Genomic DNA, 20,222 nt, shown 5'->3' on the forward strand with positions numbered 1-20,222 from the left:
AACATTTCATCCCTACACATTGCCCCACAACCTTCTCTCTCTTCCTAAGTCCTTCGATGCCCCGGTTTGAAGTTTGAGGTCAATTTTGACCTCTTGTAGGGCTCAACCTTACCATGGAGCACCTGTACAACCTTCTAAGGCCCTTCGACCCTCCACAACAAACAAGTATGGGGATTCTTGGGCATCTTTCTATGGATTGACCATCCTCTCTCTGCATATAACAAAACTAGACCTTAAACATATTTTTGGTGGTTGCTTATTCATATTATATTAGCCTAGATATAACCCTTTTCGGTCATGGATCACACATAGAACTTTTTTCTATCTACTTGGGAAAACTTAACTCTTTTTCAACACAAAAAAACAATAAAATTTTGTTCCTCCTTTTTAGAGCTTCTCTTGAGGTTTTGTGTCTCCTTCTTGGGTAAATGTAGGCAGAAGATGAGTTTATATTTTGGTTATATTCAAACTCATGGAGACCCTTATATTTCCCTCATCCCTACTTTTCACACAAGCTGGGGCACTCTGCCTGCATCAAGGTTATATTAGCATGACCAAATCTCATTTATTGGCCTTACAGTAAGACCTAAACCAAGCTTGGCCTTTCCCTCTAACACTCCAAGACCTCAACACCCTTTCTCCTCCTCTAACATTTGACTAGACCTTCTCAGAATAGAAGTTGTGGCCTTCTCAAGAGTACCTCATCCTCCATTAGTAGAACTCGGTCCTCTACTAGGGAACTCCTTGCGAAAGAGAAGTTGCACCTTCCTTGTACACCATAAGCCTCTCCTTTGGCTCCTCTACTTATTATTTATTTTTTGTCATTTATGAACCCTTTATATTTTATGGTTATAGCCTCTCAACCCATTATAATAAATAATTAGTTATTTTAGGTTCTAAACTCATCGGTTTAGGTCCAAAACCCCAACTTTGGGTAAATTTCCCAACCAATTCCTTATAGTGGGTTTCCTTCCCTCAAAAATACATTCAAATCTACCCAAAAATATAACATTCCCTCTTAGTGATGAAGGTATTTCCTTCACACTTCCATATCCATGAATTTCCTTGCATGCCCATGATCATCCTCACATGAGTCATGGCTTTCCTTTGTGTAGCCATATTTGTCCTCACATGAAACATGCCTTTTCCTTGCACCATCATGAAAGTTCTCGCCTAGTCTACGGGTAATCTTGCATGGGTTGAAAACTCCTATATCTTGTTAGAACCTAAAAATTCAGACTTCGATAGGGCAACTAACAATCTTTCGTAGTCTCCCTTTGAGTCTACACAACCTTCACTGACTCACTCTACTCCCTACACACACTTTGATCCATGTTCTCTTCAATGTAGCTCTGATACCATGTTGATTTTTCCATGGGCCCTATATCTAGTCTATGGCTAACCAAGCACACAAACACATTAGGAACCCCCAACTTACAAGAACTTTCCGTAATGGAAGTCTAAAATAGTGAAATCAATTAATTACATAGATATAATGATCCCTAACCTTCATTTTTTTACTATCCCATTAATAAAATAATAATGGAGCTCCCATACCATGGATCATGTCCCTTGATATCACTAGTACAACTAGTATACATTGTATATAAATTAGGGCTTGAGGTCGAATCCATTAGATCCTAAATCTGCTCATCATGTTAAGAACAAAATACGTGAATTACTTGCTAATGTAAGCATCCCTTTATGTCCACTTGTACTCGACGTATCTTCTTATCCTTTTCCTCAAATATATAGATAAATTTCTCCTTTAATGTCTCTATCTAATCAACTACTCACAATGTATTTATTCTTTCAAATAACTTGTACATATAAGCTCCAAATCTCGCAATTGTCTTTTTCCTCAAGATAATTGTATGATCAACCTTCCAATCAACTATTCAATCCACATTCATGAAAAAAATTCAAAAATACATCTTTGAAACCCTTCTTCTCTAACATTTCATCCCTACACACTCTCCCACAACCTTCTCTCTTTACCATAAGTCGTTTGCTACCTCCATGCCAAGTTTGATGCCAATTTTAGCTTCTCCTAGGGTTGGACCTTATGATAGAGCACCTGCGTAAACTTATGAGGTCCTTAGGCCCTCCACAATAGGAAAATATGAGGCCTATTATGCCTCTTTCCAGGGCTTGACCCTCCTCCCTTTGCACATAGTAAAACTAGACCTTAAAAAAAAATTAGTGGTTTCTTATTCACCTTATCTTAGCTTGCATAGAGCCCCTTTATGGCATGGATCACACACAAAATATCTACCTAAGAAAAATCAACCTCTTTTCAACACAAAATGGGCCATAAACGTTTTCTCCTTGTTGTAGTTGCTCCTGAGGTTTTGCATCTCCTTCTTGGGCTAATGTAGGCATAATATGAGTTGTTATTTTGGTTTTGTTCTCGCTCATGGAAACCCTTATCTTTCCCTTGTCTCCTCTATTCACATAGGCTGAGGTACTTGACCTCCTTCAAGGGTTAGAATAACATGGTTAGATATCCTTTATTAGCCTTCGACTAGGCCCTAAACCAAGGTTATCCTTGCCCTTCAACCCTCCAATTTCTCGAGACCCTTTATCCTCCTTTAAACTTTTACTTGGCCTTCTTAGAATAGGAGTTGTGGTTTTGTCCAAGGGTATCTCAGCCTCCATGAGAAAAACTTGACTCTCTACTAGGGCACACCTTGCATAGGAGAAGTCACATCTCTCTTGCACACCATGAGCCTCTCCTTTGGCTACTATATTTATTCTTTCTCTCTGTACATTTGTCAACCCTCTAGATCTTAGGTTTTTAGCCTCTAAAGCCATTATAATAAATAATTAGTTATTTCATGTTCTAAACCCATTTCTTTTGGTATAAAACCCCAACTTTGGGTAAATTTCCCAACCAATTCCTTTTGGTGGGTTTCCTTCTCTTGGAAATATGTTTCGAGCTACACAAAATTCTAACATAATAGAGGGGAAGTGAGAAACCTTGCATTAAGCCTCCGGAGGCCTCAAAAAACCCTATAGAGTGACCATTAATTGATTGAGATATCTAAGGGTGTCCAATAAAAACCTTAATCCATCTAATAAACTCCATATTAAATCCAAAAATCTCCAAGAATTTGAATAGAAAAAGTTGACTGGCCCTGTAAAATGAATTTGAAAAATCCAATTTGATAACCATTCCTTTATTTCCTTCACGTTTACTTGTATGGATGGCTTCTTGGACCATAATCATATTATTCACAATCTGTCTCCCCTTCATGAATCTTGCTTGATTTTTAGAAATGATATTTCCTAAAAATATTTTTAGACCGTTTGCTAGAATCTTAGTTAAAATTTTGTAAGAAGCATTGCATAAGGAAATTGGATAAAATCAAGAGAAGCTTTAACGTTTACTCTCTTTTGGAATCAAGGCTAGAAAGGAGGAGTTCGTACCTCCCCTAATTCTATCCTTCTTTCTTGTCTAATTAATCATGTTTATAAGGTCATATTTCGATAGCCATCATCACTTTTTGTAAAAAAGTGTGTTGAAGCTATCTCGTTCACAGACTTTAGATTTTTCCACTTCCTTGCAAAGAAAGTGATTATCTTCACTAGATATTAGCTTTGGAATTGAGAGCAACATTTCTTCAATTCTTCCTCAAAATTGCTTCCCTAATTAGTGTATAAATCTTTAAAATGTTCAAACGATGCTTATTTAATTTCTTGAAAGGAGGGTTTGTTTTTCCCTATCATAGTTGTAATTTCTTTGACATTATTGATCCGATTCCTGATCTTAACTTCTCTATGAAAAAATTTTCTCCACTCCTCATGCCTATTTTGTATATATAATTATTGGCTCAATTTTCTTTCCTTGTCGTAATGTTCTTGTAATATCTCTAACGCTTCCATTTCTTTTTAAAGATGTTACAACTAGTTTTGTATTTCCTTCTTCCTCGTGGTGGGGTTCATGTATGATGCTTTTAGTTACTCTTAGTACGCTTTTGACTATTCTTCGTTTTTCTTACTAGATATAAGCCCCATAACCCTCAATATATGATCCTCAAATTCTTTGAACTAACCTTCAAAACTCTTCCTCTTGTAGCACAACTAGATTGAATCTAAAAGGTATTGGACATAAATTTTCCCCTTATTTTATTTCAAGAAAAGTTGGATTATGGTCTGACTCACTATGAGCTAGGATATCTAAATATATTTGTTTACCTTCTAAATACCAGTCATTGTGAACCAAAAGATACTCTAGAAGGGTTTCTATAAAATTGATTCCATATCTTTTATTTTTCGATAATTTTAAGGAACTAGGTTTCACATCCACTAGATCCCATTCCAACATAAGGTCCTCCATTTCTTCTCTGAATGAATCTCTAACTATATTTCAACCTTTTTTATCTGAAATCCTCAAAGTGGTATTAAAGTCTGCAACCATAATGTTTCTCTGGAAATTTGAGGCTATTCTCAAACCTTTCAATTGTGACCAAAATTTGTTTTTCTCTTCTTATATTATTGGTGAGTATACATTATATACCCTTAACTCCTTCGCAACGTATTTTTGTTTCAACACTATCAATACAAAATTACCTTTTATCATGGTTTCTACGAATCTCAAATTGACCTTTGATCCCAGATAGTACAAAAATCCCCAGAAGCCACTCTAGCAATCTTAGCGACTTCAATTCCATTATTACATATTTTATATACTACTTCTAACATGTCTTTTTCTTCCAGTTCATCTCTTGGACACAGAAAATAGAGGGTTTACTTTATTTTATTAAATCATGCATAACTAACACTTTTCTTCTCTTTCATAAGCCTTTACTGTTCCAAGAGGCCACTTTCATTATTTACAAATGCGAAGGACAAACTTACTCGTGTCCTTCTCTACACTTTTATTTTTTCCTAGTTCATTCGGATTGTAGCCCTTATAGAAATCAAGTTTAGAATAGAAACCTAGTTGCTTGTCTTTTTCTATTGCAATATGTTAAGCTTATTTTCCTAATATTTTGTCAACCTTTCATTTCCCTTACTCTTATTCATCATGCTCCTCTATTTCTTAGTCTTCCCGTGATTGAGATTTTGATCTAGTGACTCTTATAACACTTGAGACCACCATAACCACTTATGCTAGGGTTCTTTTAGGTGTTTCGTTTATTAATTATTGCAGATTTGGTTCATTATCTTGCATATTGTCCAGCCGATGTTATGATCCTTACATATTTGAGTTTCCTTTTGTTTCTTGGTTGGGAATTTTCCTTCTGCTTGCACATCCTCTTTTGATGTCTCAATTTCCCCATCCTTTGTAATTTTTTCTAGTGAACTGAACTTATTTAATGAAGTTGAAGGATTTGAGGTTGTTTTCATTATTCTATTTTTAGAATGTTCAGTTTCCCCCTTTCTATTTATGGGTTTTCCATGATTCCTCCTATGAATCTTGAGTCTCCTCTTTTTAACTCCCTTGCTTGAAATCTCTAGCAAAGTGCCCACATTCATGGCATTGTTTGCATTTAACGGGAAACTACTCATAATCCAATGTATCTCCCTAATGAGTTAGTTATCACTTTGAGAAAATCATTGCTCGAGCATGAGATTGGTAATCATGTGAGTTTAACACAAACTGGAATGGCTGGGGGGATGACTTCATTTGGATCAAAGTCTACATTCCACTTATTTTGATACAATCCTCTTGTTCCAAAGATACATGCCAAAATACCATAACTTCATATGCCCATTTTTTTAATTAATTATTTAATCAGAAGACTAAAACTGGCATAACTATTTTCAAGATAAATCTTAATTTTTGATTTGTGACTACCATTAAAAATATTCAATAATGTCTGGAAAATAAATTTCTCCAAACCATTTAATAATTATTGAGAATTGGATTAAAATTCTAAGAATCTTATTTCAAAATAAACCCAATTTTACATTAATATTTTTAAATTTTTGAAAATATTTTTTTTTGTTGGTTTGATCTAGAGAGAATTTGAATCTTTAATCTCATTATTTACAAAATACTTCATAATGTTGCTCCTCATAGGAAATTTCAATTGAAAGTAGTATTAGTATTTTTGTTTTATATATATAATCTCCATAGTAAAGTGGGGTAAATATCCATAGTTAAGAATCTTGTTCCATGTTATATATAACATAGAACAAGATTCTTAACCATTGATATTTACTCCACCTTACCATAGACATTATTGATTTGTCAATAGGATTTGTTACAATGTCATGGCTTATCAATACCATATACCCAAAAATAATAACCCGCTTCATAGTTACTTGTTCATATGTCATTTTTCTTGATTATTCAAGTTAATTAAACTAGAAAAAATAGCATAACTACTTTGTAGAGAAATTTAAACTTTTGAAATGTGTACACTATTATGAATATTATAAAATATTCAAGAGAGATTACATTTTCACTGTAACATCCCTAAACTAACTCATGGTAAAATAAAAAAGTTATGCATCAGTTACAAAACTGATTCTTGATTTCCGTGAAAACTAAAGAAGGATGAAGGAAACCAAGATCTGATGGGGAGTGCATTAAAAGAATACATAACATGTGATACACTGGTATTTTTTTGCTCTCTGATCTCTCTATGTCCACCACTCCGCATGATTTGTCTGCCTACATGTTTGTTTGTTGTATTTATTATGCACGATGACTCTGATATAAAATAGAGGATGAAATCAAGAAAGAAAAGGCAATCTGTGGGGCTCTATATTCCAAGTAGAAATGATCAAGATGAGATTATTATTCAGAAAACACTAAAAACTCTGCACGGGAGAGTGTTTCTCGACAATGTGCTAAGAGGAGGCAGCCATTGAAGAACTGAGCCCTCACCTCGAAACACTCGGATACATCAAAAGGTTAAGCCATAGGAAGATCTTGTTCAAGTAGTGGTTCTCCGACCTAGGCAACTGCCATAATTTAATGTATATATTCACTATGAAAGTTGTAAGGGTGAGGACAGATTTGTGGTTACGAGAGTTTGAAGCCAACCCAAGGGACACAAATTTGTTTCTTTCAGTTGCGAAGGGCAGGGAGTGCAGATTTCATGCTTGAAAATCACACTCAAGGTAAGTCCCAAATTATGCACACTATTTATAAAGAGGCGGTGATATGAGCAAGAAATGGAAATTTCCATGCAAAATGGAAATTGCTATGCAAAGAATCCGCTGATGCAAATGCTAAGTCTATGGTGCCTTTCTTTTTGAAAAAACCGCATTGTCTATTAACATATAAGTTTACGCACCCTGAAAGTAGAGTACTACAATCTCACTTTAAATTTCTTAGGCATTAAAATATTGCAGAGATATAGGTCCTCTTGGAAGTATTGGTTGTTTAGTTTATGCACAGTAAAAGCGAAGTCGTTTTGTGATTTTCTTGAGAGTGTTAAAATCTAAGTAGCTTTATTATTTCTTGGGATAAATTACATAAGGTTCTTGCTAAGAACCCAAAATATCCTCTTGAGCAGAGATGTATGACACAACTAAAGTTCTTGAGGAGATTGTTGTTTTATATTTTCTTGGCAAAGAAAATGTATTAGGACATGTAAATAAAGATTATATATTCCTCTTGGTAAAGAGAATAGGGTTTCTACTTGAATAACCTAAAGAGGGTTTTTAATTACATAACCTTAGTATGGGTAATCTAATATATTACTACATGTAGTTAAAGGTTGTTATTACTATATAGGAAAGGATGGTTATTATATATATTTTCAACATTAAATGATAAGTAGCATAGAGGATGGGATCTATAATTTTTCATTGGAAGATAAGGAAACCCTTAGACAAGAGTTTTCCCTCATTTTGGGGAAAGGCCAAAGCTCCCAAAAGTAACCTAAGAAAAGAAGAACAAATTTCCTTTAAATCCTTACGAAACAATGATAAAATTGTGGTTCTCAAGGCAGACAAGGGAGGAGCAGTAGTGATCTTGGATAAGGAAGACTATGTGAGTAAGATGAATGAACACCTTAGATGTGGAAGTTACAAGAAGTTGAATAATAATCCCATTCCCAAGATTATGAAAGAAGTAAGGAAGACAATTGCAGATTCCAACCTGGATGATAAGTTAAGGAAGAAATTAATTCCTTCTTGCGAAACCATCCCAATAATTTATGGTTTACCAAAGATCCATAAAGAGGGTGTTCCTCTTAGACCTATAGTCAATACCATTGGCTCCCCTACCTATGAGCTTGCTAAGTACGTCGCTAGAATGCTTAGAACCCTTGTTGGGAATACTGATTCTTTCATTAAGGACTCTCAGGACTTTGTGAACCTTATTAAAAATTAAAGGTTAAACCCTGAAAACATTCTTGTTAGCTTTGACGTAGTATCCCTATTCACCAAGATCGCTCTTGATGAATCCATTCAGGTTATTAAATATGTTACTGATCCATGAACAGCAAAACTGGCAGAAATTTGTTTACAATCGACTGTTTTCACCTTCCAAGGAGAATATTATGAGTGGACATCTGGAGTGGCAATGGGATCACCCATTTCACCAATTGTAGCCAACTTATACATGGAATACTTTGAGAAGAAAGGCCTTGAATCATAACCTTTGAAGCTAGATTGGTGGAAGCGATTCATTGATGATACTAATATAAAATGGACTCATGGTCAAATAGAGCTTGACAAGTTTTTTATTCATCTTAACTCTATCTCTCCAGAGATAAAATTCACTATGGAGCTTGAAGAAAACATGAGTATCCCATTATTAGATGTGCTCATCATCAGAAAGAATGATGGCTCTTTGGGTCATAAGGTTTTCAGGAAGTCAACCCACACTGAAAACTACCTCCACGCTTATTCCCACCATCAACCAGCCTAGAAGTTTGGTGTTCTAAACACTCTCACCATCAGAGCCCTTCAAATTTATGACTCTGAGCATTTGGATGAAGAAAAGAGGCATTTAGTCTCAACTTTTAAAGGTATAGGCTACAATGAAAAAGAAATTAAAGCAGCTATAAAGAAAGCTGAAGGAAAGGTGCTATCTCATAAGCCTAAGGATCAAGACCAACCTCAGTATGGGAGGGTTTTTCTTCCTTATATTCAAGGAGTGACTGATAAAATTGCAAAAATCCTTAAAAAGAAAAACATAATCATGCAATTCTCAGCTCCTGGAACTATTAGGCAAAAGATGAGGTCTGTCAAGGATAATATTAATGGACAACAACTTAAGGGAGTCTATAAAATAGATTGCTCATGTGGAAAAGTTACATTCGCAAAACAGGTTGATCCTTGGAGACTAGACTCAAGGAACATGGAGTTGACATTAGGAATGAAAGGTGTCGAACCTCAGCTCTTGCAGAGCATTCCTCAAAAACCAAGCACCATGTCTACTTGGAAAGCGCTTCAATTATCGCTCGAGAAGATAAACATCACAGGCGGAAGATCAGAGAAGCTCTTGAAATTATCAAACATCCACATAATCTCAATAGGGACAATGGTATTGATATTAGTGGTAGTTGGCTTCCCTTAATCAAAAAGATTAAGAATGACAATACATCTCAGGTAGAGCTTAACAGGTAAATTTCTCTTTCCCCTTCTAGCAATCAGTGGTTAGTTGCTTCTCTATTAGGTTTTAACTAGAACATTAATATTATTGATAATTATTAGCTATTAAGTATTAATTATTATTAATACATTAACTTTATTTATTATTAATTATTAATACATTAATTTAATATTGTAAGATTACTAATTATTATTAACTCGCTAAAATTAATATTATTAATAAATACTAGTTATTAATTATTATTAGCACTTTAACATTAATTACTAATACTTATTGGTTAATAATTAATAATTAATAATTATTTATTAATTAATAATTATTAGGTATTAATTAATAATTATTATTATTAATTCATTGGCATTACTATTATTATTAATTATTTGTTATTAATTATCAATTATTATTAATTCATTAATATTATTATTATTTATTAATTATTAGTTATGAATTATCATTTATTATTAACACATTAATATTATCATTATTAATTATTAATTATTAAAAGATAAATATTATCATTAATTATTAATTATCATTATCACTATTTATTATTACTATTATTTATTAATTACTAAATATTAATCCTTATTGATACATTAATATTATTATTAAAGTTAATATTTAATATTTAAATATGTAATATATTAATACACTAAATGCTATTTTTAATATTAATAATAATAACAAATTAAAATTGCTTACTTATTATTTTATATATATATATATATATATATATACTAAATATTAACTCAAATAATAAACATGTTATTATAATTTTGAATAAATAAATTAATAATTATCAATTAAAAAAATAAATAACAAAAATAAAAATAAATAAATAAATAAAATTCTTTAATCAAACACCGGACATATACTAGGAGACATATCTCTATTAAAAACTATTTAAACCCTCATTAAATTTCTTCTTCTTTCTTCATTCAAGTTTGTCCTGATGATGGATCCCGATTGGGATTTGAAACGTTGATTAAAGAAATGGTTAATACTGTGGGTTCTCCGGCTTCTAATTCAAAAGATATAAACCACAGAGGTCTTAAATCCAGAAAATATAATAACCTATGCATAGACAAAATGCACAGAGATAAGTCATAGGAGCCTTCTTGGAAAGAATATGTATCTTTATGCATGAAAGATAAGTTAATGGTGTTAATCCTTTTGCAAGAGTTTGCAAAAGTTACATGTTTTGGTGAGTAAAAGGTAAAGAATTTGGTTGTTGCATATTGGGTAGTTTGATTTATTTGCATGGTTTAATGCATAAACGGTTACAGTTATTATTATCTTAGTTCTTATGCGCAAAATAAAGGTTGATTATGGTACTTTGTTGAAACAAATGCATGACGACTTTGTTATGATATTTTCATGGAAACAAATGCATAATAGTTTTGTACATAAAATATAGAGAAACTATGATGGGTTCCTGAAAAATAACTATGTGAAAAAACCATATGCAAAAGCATAGAAAGAATAGTTTATTACATGTATGACGATATAACTAATGTGTTATATAATGTAAAGAGGAACATGGATCTGTAGAACTATTGGGTTAGATCTTTGAAGAGAATTATGCATTAATGTGAATAAGAATTGTGGAAAGTAAAACAAGTATGTACTTGAATAAATGAACTAGTTATTTATTATGACATGCTTGATAACTATTTGTGCACAACATTATTAGAAGAAGCATTTTGTGATATATATTTACAACTCATGCACATGAGTAGATGTCAAAGATCACTTTTAGAGACAAATTATTGATTGATTAATATTGTAACTAATCTTATTGCCAAAGCTTGTTGACGATAACAATGATAAGAAACAATGGCGTTGTGCCAAAGAAAAATGATGTTTAACATTGTGGTAGGTGAAGAACTAACAGTCCATGCTCATGAGTAGGAGTTGCAGAATTGTACATGGATAGAACAATCATGCCACAAGGATGTAGAGAGTGGTGATATGTAGGTAAATGGTTTCATGGAAAATGTGATAGCTTTTAGCTAGTTATGTGACATTTTAATGATATTTCATTGTAATAATTGATAACAATGGATAAGGGATGGAATCCCTTATAAGCCATTGAGGTGAGGGGTGAAAACCCTCACGAGCATTTAATAATAAGATTAAACGTTTGCTAGTTTTCACCCTAAGGGGTTTCCAGGGTATATCGGTGTTAAATGATGTGATTGCTTATTGTGTTAATTTGATGATGTTGATCCCTTATTTGATGTGATAATCATAAAGTCAAGTATGTGAATAATTAATATGGTTAAGGAAATTATGAAATGGATGCAAGGTTCATCAGACAATTTATGTTAATGTACTACAACAATGGTTCACAATGGTTATGCAACTTACTGTCCTCTATTGAGATTTACTTTATGTACTAATGAACATTATATCTAATGGTTAATGAGGAATGTGGAGTAGTGATTTCGGATAATTACGTGTGGGTAATTTGTGTAAAAAATTCTAACTCCCTACTTTTACATGTGAGGTTATCGGGGTATGTTACAAGTGGTATCAGAGCTAAAGGTTGCAGCATTGGTGCCTTTGGGAATTGGTAAGTGGAAAAGTAATTGAGGTATACCACAAGCGGGCATTAACTCAGGTATGAGTTTAACAATCTACATATTGATTTATGTAGTACACTACTTTTGACATGATATGTGTGATTCATGTTTATAACTGATTTTAGTAGTAAGTAATAAAGTTTGCTACAAAACTATGTTCATGACATTGGATTCTTGATGAGGATAAAAGACAATAATACTTTTGTCACACTTAAGAACAATATTGAACACTCATTACACTTATGAACAATATTGAACACTCACTGAGGAAAGTGACAATCAACTACCAACTTTTGCTTTGAAAATATGGCAATAATAATGATGCATCTAATGAAAAGGATTAAAGTTACAATGAACTAATTTTAATGAGTCAATGCATGGATGTAAAATATGGGGAATGTCCTTGAATATGATGATATAGTTTTTTAAAAAGAAGTTGTAAGAACCCCTTTGGATATTGAAAATAAACAATGAGTCGAGTAATGAGACTTGACTATAATAACTACTTTTTTATTAAGTTTTGTCATGGATTCATTAAGATGGTTGGTAGTTGTGATTGGTTAGTGTCGTATGACTAACTAATAGAACTTATATCCATTAATTGAATTGGACTTAAGATTATTACAATCCATAAACAAGTGATTATGGTAGTTACTTCGTGTATCGGTCTGTTGATGACAATACACTATGGGAAATTGGAAATGTTGAGATTGTTAACTCAACTATTATTGACATTTACACATTAATGAATATTTGCCTACACTTTTATGCATGACAATATTGTATGCATAAAACTAAAATGATTTGGAAAGTGAATACTTGTTAAATGATGCATATTTATAACTAACGTTGTTGATGGGATTAAGTAGTGGTAGCTTAATGGCAACAACAAACTTGTCACGTAAAATGTTGCAATGTGAATTGCAACTATAAATGAGAAAGCATAATGTTATATGATATGCATGATTGTGTTATTTGGAAAAATAGAATTCATACAACATGTATGTTAGTTATGTTTCCTATCAATATAGATGTTGTGGACTCATGTTGAGGGTTAAGTGTAAATGCATGGTGTACATGCATGTTTATTTTGGTAATGATAATTTTCATATGGATCATTATGTAAATTACTTTGGGAAAGAGTAATAAAAGAGAAATTTAACATGCTAGACAGTTGCAGATAGTTGTGAAAGGCTATAAGGCCTTGGGTTGATGGCGGTTGCCTGCCCAAAGGGGTTGATGGTACTTGCCTGCCCGTATTTCGTCTCCCTAGAGATCAATGATCTCAATAAGGGAAAAGAGTTTGCGAAGAGGGTGAAGAGGGTAAAAAGCTCGAGGAAACTTTATTTATTTGGAGCCTCTTGGAAGAGGCCCAAAATTCCTCATAGATGGGACATTGTCAGAGGAATAGGCAGGACACTGCCAAGAGGAATCTTATATTGGACCCTATGTGGTCATTGGAATTCTTGAGCTGGTTGGCCAGTGGAATTCCATGTTAGACCTTGTAAGGTCTCTGTCAAAGAAACTGTCTAGATGTGAAAATGACTCCACCTGGTTGTGGAAACCAATTCACATGGTTTTGGAAGAGCATTCCTTTTCCATTATGGTTCTTGTGGGAGAACACATTAATTAAATAGTTATGTGTTGTGTTAAAAACGAATTTTACATATAGTTGTGTAAAATATGTTATGCACATTTAACAAGAAATGAGCTTAGTGCTCAATAAGGAGTTATTGGAAATTTTAATTCCTTTATTGTATTACTAATCTTGTGAACGTCTTAGTAGGGGCTAAGACAATTTTCACTTGATGCAGTGATTGACTGTTTTGATGATTAGAGAGCTAGGTGCTCTTTTGGTACTTTTAGAAGTACTCTGTGGATGTCTTTAGTGAGAGTTAATACAGTGTGCTTGTGGAGCAGTGATTTATCATTTTGATGATTAGTGTTAGTGCTCTTTAAGTACTTGTAAAAGTACTGTGATTTAAATATCATCTAACATTGCACAATTGATTGATAGTTAAAAGTATTTCATTTGACTCAAAATATTGTGACTAATGTGATTGAATTTGTTAGTCATACATTACAGGATTACTTACCATGGAGGGTTGATGGGTTGTCCAACCACTATTAAAATGTTTACGTGAAAGTGCTCATGATTTTCAAGAGTAGATTGTAAGTAATTGTAAGTTGACATCAAGATTTGTTTTTGTATATTATGAATTTGAATAAGGGCCAACTAATGGAAATTAGAACTTGCATATTTTTGCAGTTATAAATGCTTATGACTATTGATTTGTTCTTATGTTATAACAATACAAATTTGTTTATTATCATTTCTTGGAATGAAATCTTTGATTTTAAAGAGGAAGGATCACTTCTTGTGTGGTTTAGATGGTTATATCATGAGTAAAATCTAAAGTTCCAACGGGAGATGAACACCAAGGACGGTGTTCCTGTTAAGGGGGGAGTATGTAACATCCCTAAAATAACTCATGGTAAAATAAAAAAGTTATGCATCAGTTACAAAACTGATTCTTGATTTCTGTGAAATCTAAATAAGGATGAAGGAAACCAAGATCTGAGGGGCGGTGCATTAAAAGAATCCTTAATGTGTGATACATTGGTATTTCGTTGCTCTCTGATTTCTTTGCGTCCACCACTGCCATGTCTTGTGAATTCGTTTATGCCTGCGAGATACACATGGTTTGTCTGCCTACGTGTTGGTTTGTTTTCTTTATTATGCGTGATGACTCTGATATAAAATAGTGGATGAAATCAAGAAATAAAACGCAATCTGGGGGCTCTATATTCCAAGGAGAAATGATCACGATGAGATTATTATTCAGAAAACACTAAAACCTCTACATGGGAGAGCATTCCTCGACAGCGTGCTAAGAGGAGACAGTCATTGAAGAACTGGGGTCTCACCTCGAAACACTCAAATACATCAAAAGGTTAAGCCGTAGGAAGATCTTGTTCAGGTAGCGGTTCTCTGACCCAAGCAATTACTGTAATTTAATGTATTTGTTCACTGTGAAAGCTGCAAGGGTGAGGACAGAGTTGCGGTTATGAGAGTTTGAAGCTAGACCAAGAGACACAAATTTGTTTCTTTCAGTCGCGAAGGGCAGGGATTTTAGATTTCATCCTTGAAAATCACAGTCAAGGTAAGTCCCAAATTATGCAGACTATTTATAAGGAGGCGGTAATATGAGCAAGCAATGGAAATTTCTATGCAAAATGGAAACTGCTATGCAAAGAATCTGTCGATGCAAATGATAAGTCTATGGTGCCTTTTGTCTTGAAAAATCTGCATTGTCTATGAATATATAAGTTTATGCACCCTGAAAGAAGAGTATTAGAATCTCGCTTTAATGTTCTTAGGCATTAAAATATTGTAGAGGTATAGGTCCTCTTCGAAGTATTGGTTTCTTAGTTTATGCACAGTAAAATCTAAGTAGTTTTGTGATTTTCTTGAGAGTGTTAAAAGCTAAGTAGCTTTATTATTTCTTGGGATAAATTACACATGTTTCTTGCTAAGAACCCAAAATATCCTATTGAGAAGAGATGTATGAGACATCTAAAGTTCTTGAGGAGATTGTTGTTTTATATTTTCTTGGCAAAGAAAATGTATTAGGACATGTAAATAAAGATTATATATTCCTCTTGGTAAAGAGAATATATTACCGCATGTAGATAAATATTAATTATTATATATTTTTTCTTGGTAGAGAAAATATATTACTACATGTAGTTAAAGGTTGTTATTACTATGTATAGGAAAAGATGGTTATTATATATATTTGCAACATTAAAAGATAAGTAACATCTATTGTCTTTATATAACATGCATATGTGTTTATGTAAGAAAAGATAGGGTGAATTCTCTTTTCTTAAAAAGGGATTTCGTAGTCCTTTTCCTAGAAGTGAATATTGATTAAAGAGGGTAATTTGTGAAATATTCTCATGGGTAGAGAGTTTTCTTGTAAAACAATACTTAGTTATGAGAAAATATAATAACCTATGCACAGACAAAATGCACAGAGATAAGTCATAGGATACTTATTGGAAAGAATATATATCTTTATGCATGAAAGATAAGGTAATGGTGTTAATCCCTTTGCAAGAGTTTGCAAAAGTTACATGTTTTGGTGAGTAAAGGGTAAAGAATTTGGTTGTTGCATATTAGGTAGTTTGATTTATTTGCATGGTTTAATGCATAAACAGTTACCGTTATTATTATCTTAGTTATTATGCATAAAGAAAGGTTGATTATGATACTTTGTTGAAACAAATGCATGAAGACTTTGTTATGATATTTTCATGGAAACAAATGAATAATATCTTTGTACATAAAAGATAGAGAAACTATGATGGGTTCTTGAAAAATAACTATGTGAAAAGAACCATATGCAAAAGCATAGAAGCAATAAGGTATAACTAATGTGTTATATAATGTAAAGAGGAAAATGGATCTGTAGAACTATTGGGTTAGATCTTTTGAAGAGAATTATGCATTAATGTAAATAATAATTGTGGAAAGTAAAACAAGTATGTATTTGAATAAATGAACTAGTTATTTATTATGACATGCTTGATAACTGTTTGTGCGCAACGTTATTAGAGGAAGCATGTTGTGATATATATTTACAACTCATGCACATGAGTATATGTCAAAGATCACTTTTAGAGACTAATTATTGATTGATTAATATTGTAACTAATCTTGTTGCCAAATCTTGTTAACGACAACAATTACAAGAAACGATGGCAGTTTGTGCCAAAGAAAAATGATGTTTAACATTGTGGTAGGTGAATAACTAATGGTCCACACTCATGAGTACGAGTTGTGAAATTGTGCATGGATAGAACAATCATGCCATAAGGATGTAGAGAGTGGTGATATGTAGGTAAAGGGTTTCATTGAAAATTCAATAGCTTGTAGCTAGTTATGTGACATTTTAATGATATTTCATTGTAATAATTGATAACAATGGGTAAGAGATGGAATCCCTTATAAGCCATTGAGTGAGGAGTGAAAACCATCATGAGTGTTTAATAATAAGATTAAATGTTTGTTGGTTTTCACCCTATGGGGTTTCGAGGGTATATTGGTGTTCAATGATGTGATTGCTTATTATGTCAATTTGATGATGTTGAATCCTTATTTGATGTGATAATCATAAAGTCGAGTATGTGAATAATTAATATGGTTAAGGAAATCATGAAATGGATGCAAGGTTCATCACACAATTTATGTTAATGTACTACAATAGTGGTTGACAATGGTTATGCAACTTATTGTCCTCTATTGAGATTTACTTTATGTACTAATGTACAATATCTAATGGTTAATGAGGAATGTGGAGTAGTGATTTTGGATAATTACTTGTGGGTAACTTGTGTAAAAAATTCTAACTCCTTGCTTTTACATGTGAGGCTATCGGGGTATTTTACATTCACTATCTATCTGTTAACATAATTACAAAAAAAAACTATAAAAAAATTACCAAATACACAAAAGAAAAATATTTCTTATAATATAATCTTATAAAACATATAACATATAATTTTATTTCCCACCGCACACTATGCAAATATTTGGAAAAACAAAAATCCAAAAAAATAAAAACTATTGACAAAGTTCTCAAAATTTATGAATACATACTCTCTAAAGCTCTTTATATTTATGAATAAACATTCTATTTTCAAAGAGACGATGGAGATATGTAAATTAAGTACAGTATTTAATCCCTAAATTTGTACAATGATAGGTACCTTATTTTGACATAATTTTCATGGATACAGAAGTAGAAAGTACTGTAATTTTTTATGGATACGGAAGTAGAAAGTACTATAATTTTTTATTTTTTTTTGAAAGTGTTTATTTTATTTGTAAGTTTAATTTGTATTAAAATTTCTGAGAAAGCATTTAAGATGTTTAGTTACATTATTTTTTCACATAGTTAAATTTTTGCTCACAGATTTTAAACTAGTAACTTTTCCACCCTAAAATATTTTAACAAAACATCTTATCACTTTTCCCTTTTCCCTTTAATATAAGAATATTTTTGCTAACAAATTGTATCCTTAGCATGACTAAATTCTAACTAGAAAATTTTGAACTCACAACCGTTTCACTGTTAAATAGCTTAACAAAATACCCTGTGGGCTCTATTTCTACATCAAATGACAAGACCATTAAAAATAATTGTGAAAGTTCACAATTCAATTGAATACTGTGCCCAAATTTTGATTGCAGAGGTTTCCACAAATTTTCTGCTTGGTTTATTTTCACCAAATTAGGGGCACCACCTCCCATTGTCTGTATTTCATCTACTCTTCTTCCTCATGTAATCACACCACCAGATAGTTAAAAATAATTGTGAGGTTCCAAATTCAAATGAATAAAATATCATGCTCAAATTTCAATTGCGGAGGGTTCCACAAATTTTCTACTTGGCTTATCTTCACAAAATTAGGGGAGGCACCTCCCATTCTCTGTATTTCATGCAATCGCACCACCTCAATCTGTACTTCTTCCAAATCTGCAACTACTTCTTCCTCATGCAATCGCACCACATCAGTCTGTACTTCTTCCACCTCTGCAACTACTTTGATGCTTTCATTCTAACAGTTGTGCCAAGCCCTAAACCCTAATTTATGATCTTCTCTGTTGTTGGGATGTACTTCTTCTACCTCTGGAACTACTTTGATGCTTTCATTCTGATGGTTGTGCTGAGCCCTAAAGCCTAATTTCTGATCTTCTCTCATGCTTGGATTCTGATAGCCTTGCCCATCAATACTCACTAATAACGTCTCATCTTCTCTATTGATGGGATTTCTTCTGCTTTTCCCACCTCTCATTCCTTGAAAATTTTGGTTGAAAATTTTGGTCTTCACTGTTGTTGGGATTCGAACATCTTCACCCAGTTCTCATTCCAAGTACTTGATCCTCTCTCAAGCTTTCAGCCTCATCTCTTCTTCCCCTGGATTCACTTCCCGTTAACTTACGATCTTCTTTGTTGTGCCAGTGATTAGAACCTTCGCAGAGGCTTTTTGGTCCTCGCATTCTTATCCAAGTTCAGAACACCTTCATTGTTGGATCAACTAGCGAGTACGAATTGGTAAGGCAGTCATACGAAGAAATTTCCTAGAATGTGTTGGAGTAATTTTGGTGAAGTCTTTAATTTAAATATGCAAAAGAATTTATGATTTAGCAAAATTCAAGAAATCATAACTTAAGAATCTACAAGGGTGGGTGAGCCTACTCCTTGAGCTTTATTATATTGGGCCAAAGATCTACCAATGGGATTTAAGGTTATTGCCAAACTATACTTGTGAGAGATTCCCTTGTTTATGAGACAATGACTCCAAGGGACAAGGTGTCCACTAGAATTTAAATTTAAGGTCACGACCAAGCTAATTTGTATAATATTTCATTGTTTATAGGACAGGACAAACTGTCCCCTATGATTTAAGGTCACCACCAAACTAAACTTAAATGGAATTCCCTTGTTTATAGGAGAAAAAATCCACCCCATATAGCCATTACTTATTAAAATTTATAAAAAATGCATACTCTACATTATTTAAATTAAACTTATAATATTTTAAAAAATACACATCCTTACTTTATATATATATATATATATATATATATATATTATTTTTCTTAGAATCTTAAATTTCTTTTAATTTTAACCAAACTCTACTTCAAATTGATTAACTATAAATTAATTAATATAAGTAAATTAGTGAATAATTATAAAAAATGAACGAAAAAAAAAATAAAAAAAAATCGAAATATAAAGATGGAAGACCACATGGGAATTATAGTTAATATAAATAAATTATTGATTAATTATAAAAATGAAAAGGGATAAAAAGGGATAAAGTCGAAATATTACGACTCACACTCACATTGTTTATTATCTACACATTCTTGTTTAGAGTGCATATATGGTGTTAGATTATTATTATTATTACCATATTGATGTATGAGACTCCCTTGTTTGTGGGACAAGGGACCCACCACCACTTTGGTGTATGAGACCCCTTGTTTGTGGGACAAGAAACCCACCACCGCATTGGTGTGTGAAACCCGCTCGAGTTAA

Source organism: Pinus tabuliformis, chromosome 3_2, assembly GCF_031772625.1.
Source record: "Pinus tabuliformis cultivar Carrire ecotype Pingquan chromosome 3_2, CPIR1, whole genome shotgun sequence".
NCBI lineage: Eukaryota > Viridiplantae > Streptophyta > Pinopsida > Pinales > Pinaceae > Pinus > Pinus tabuliformis.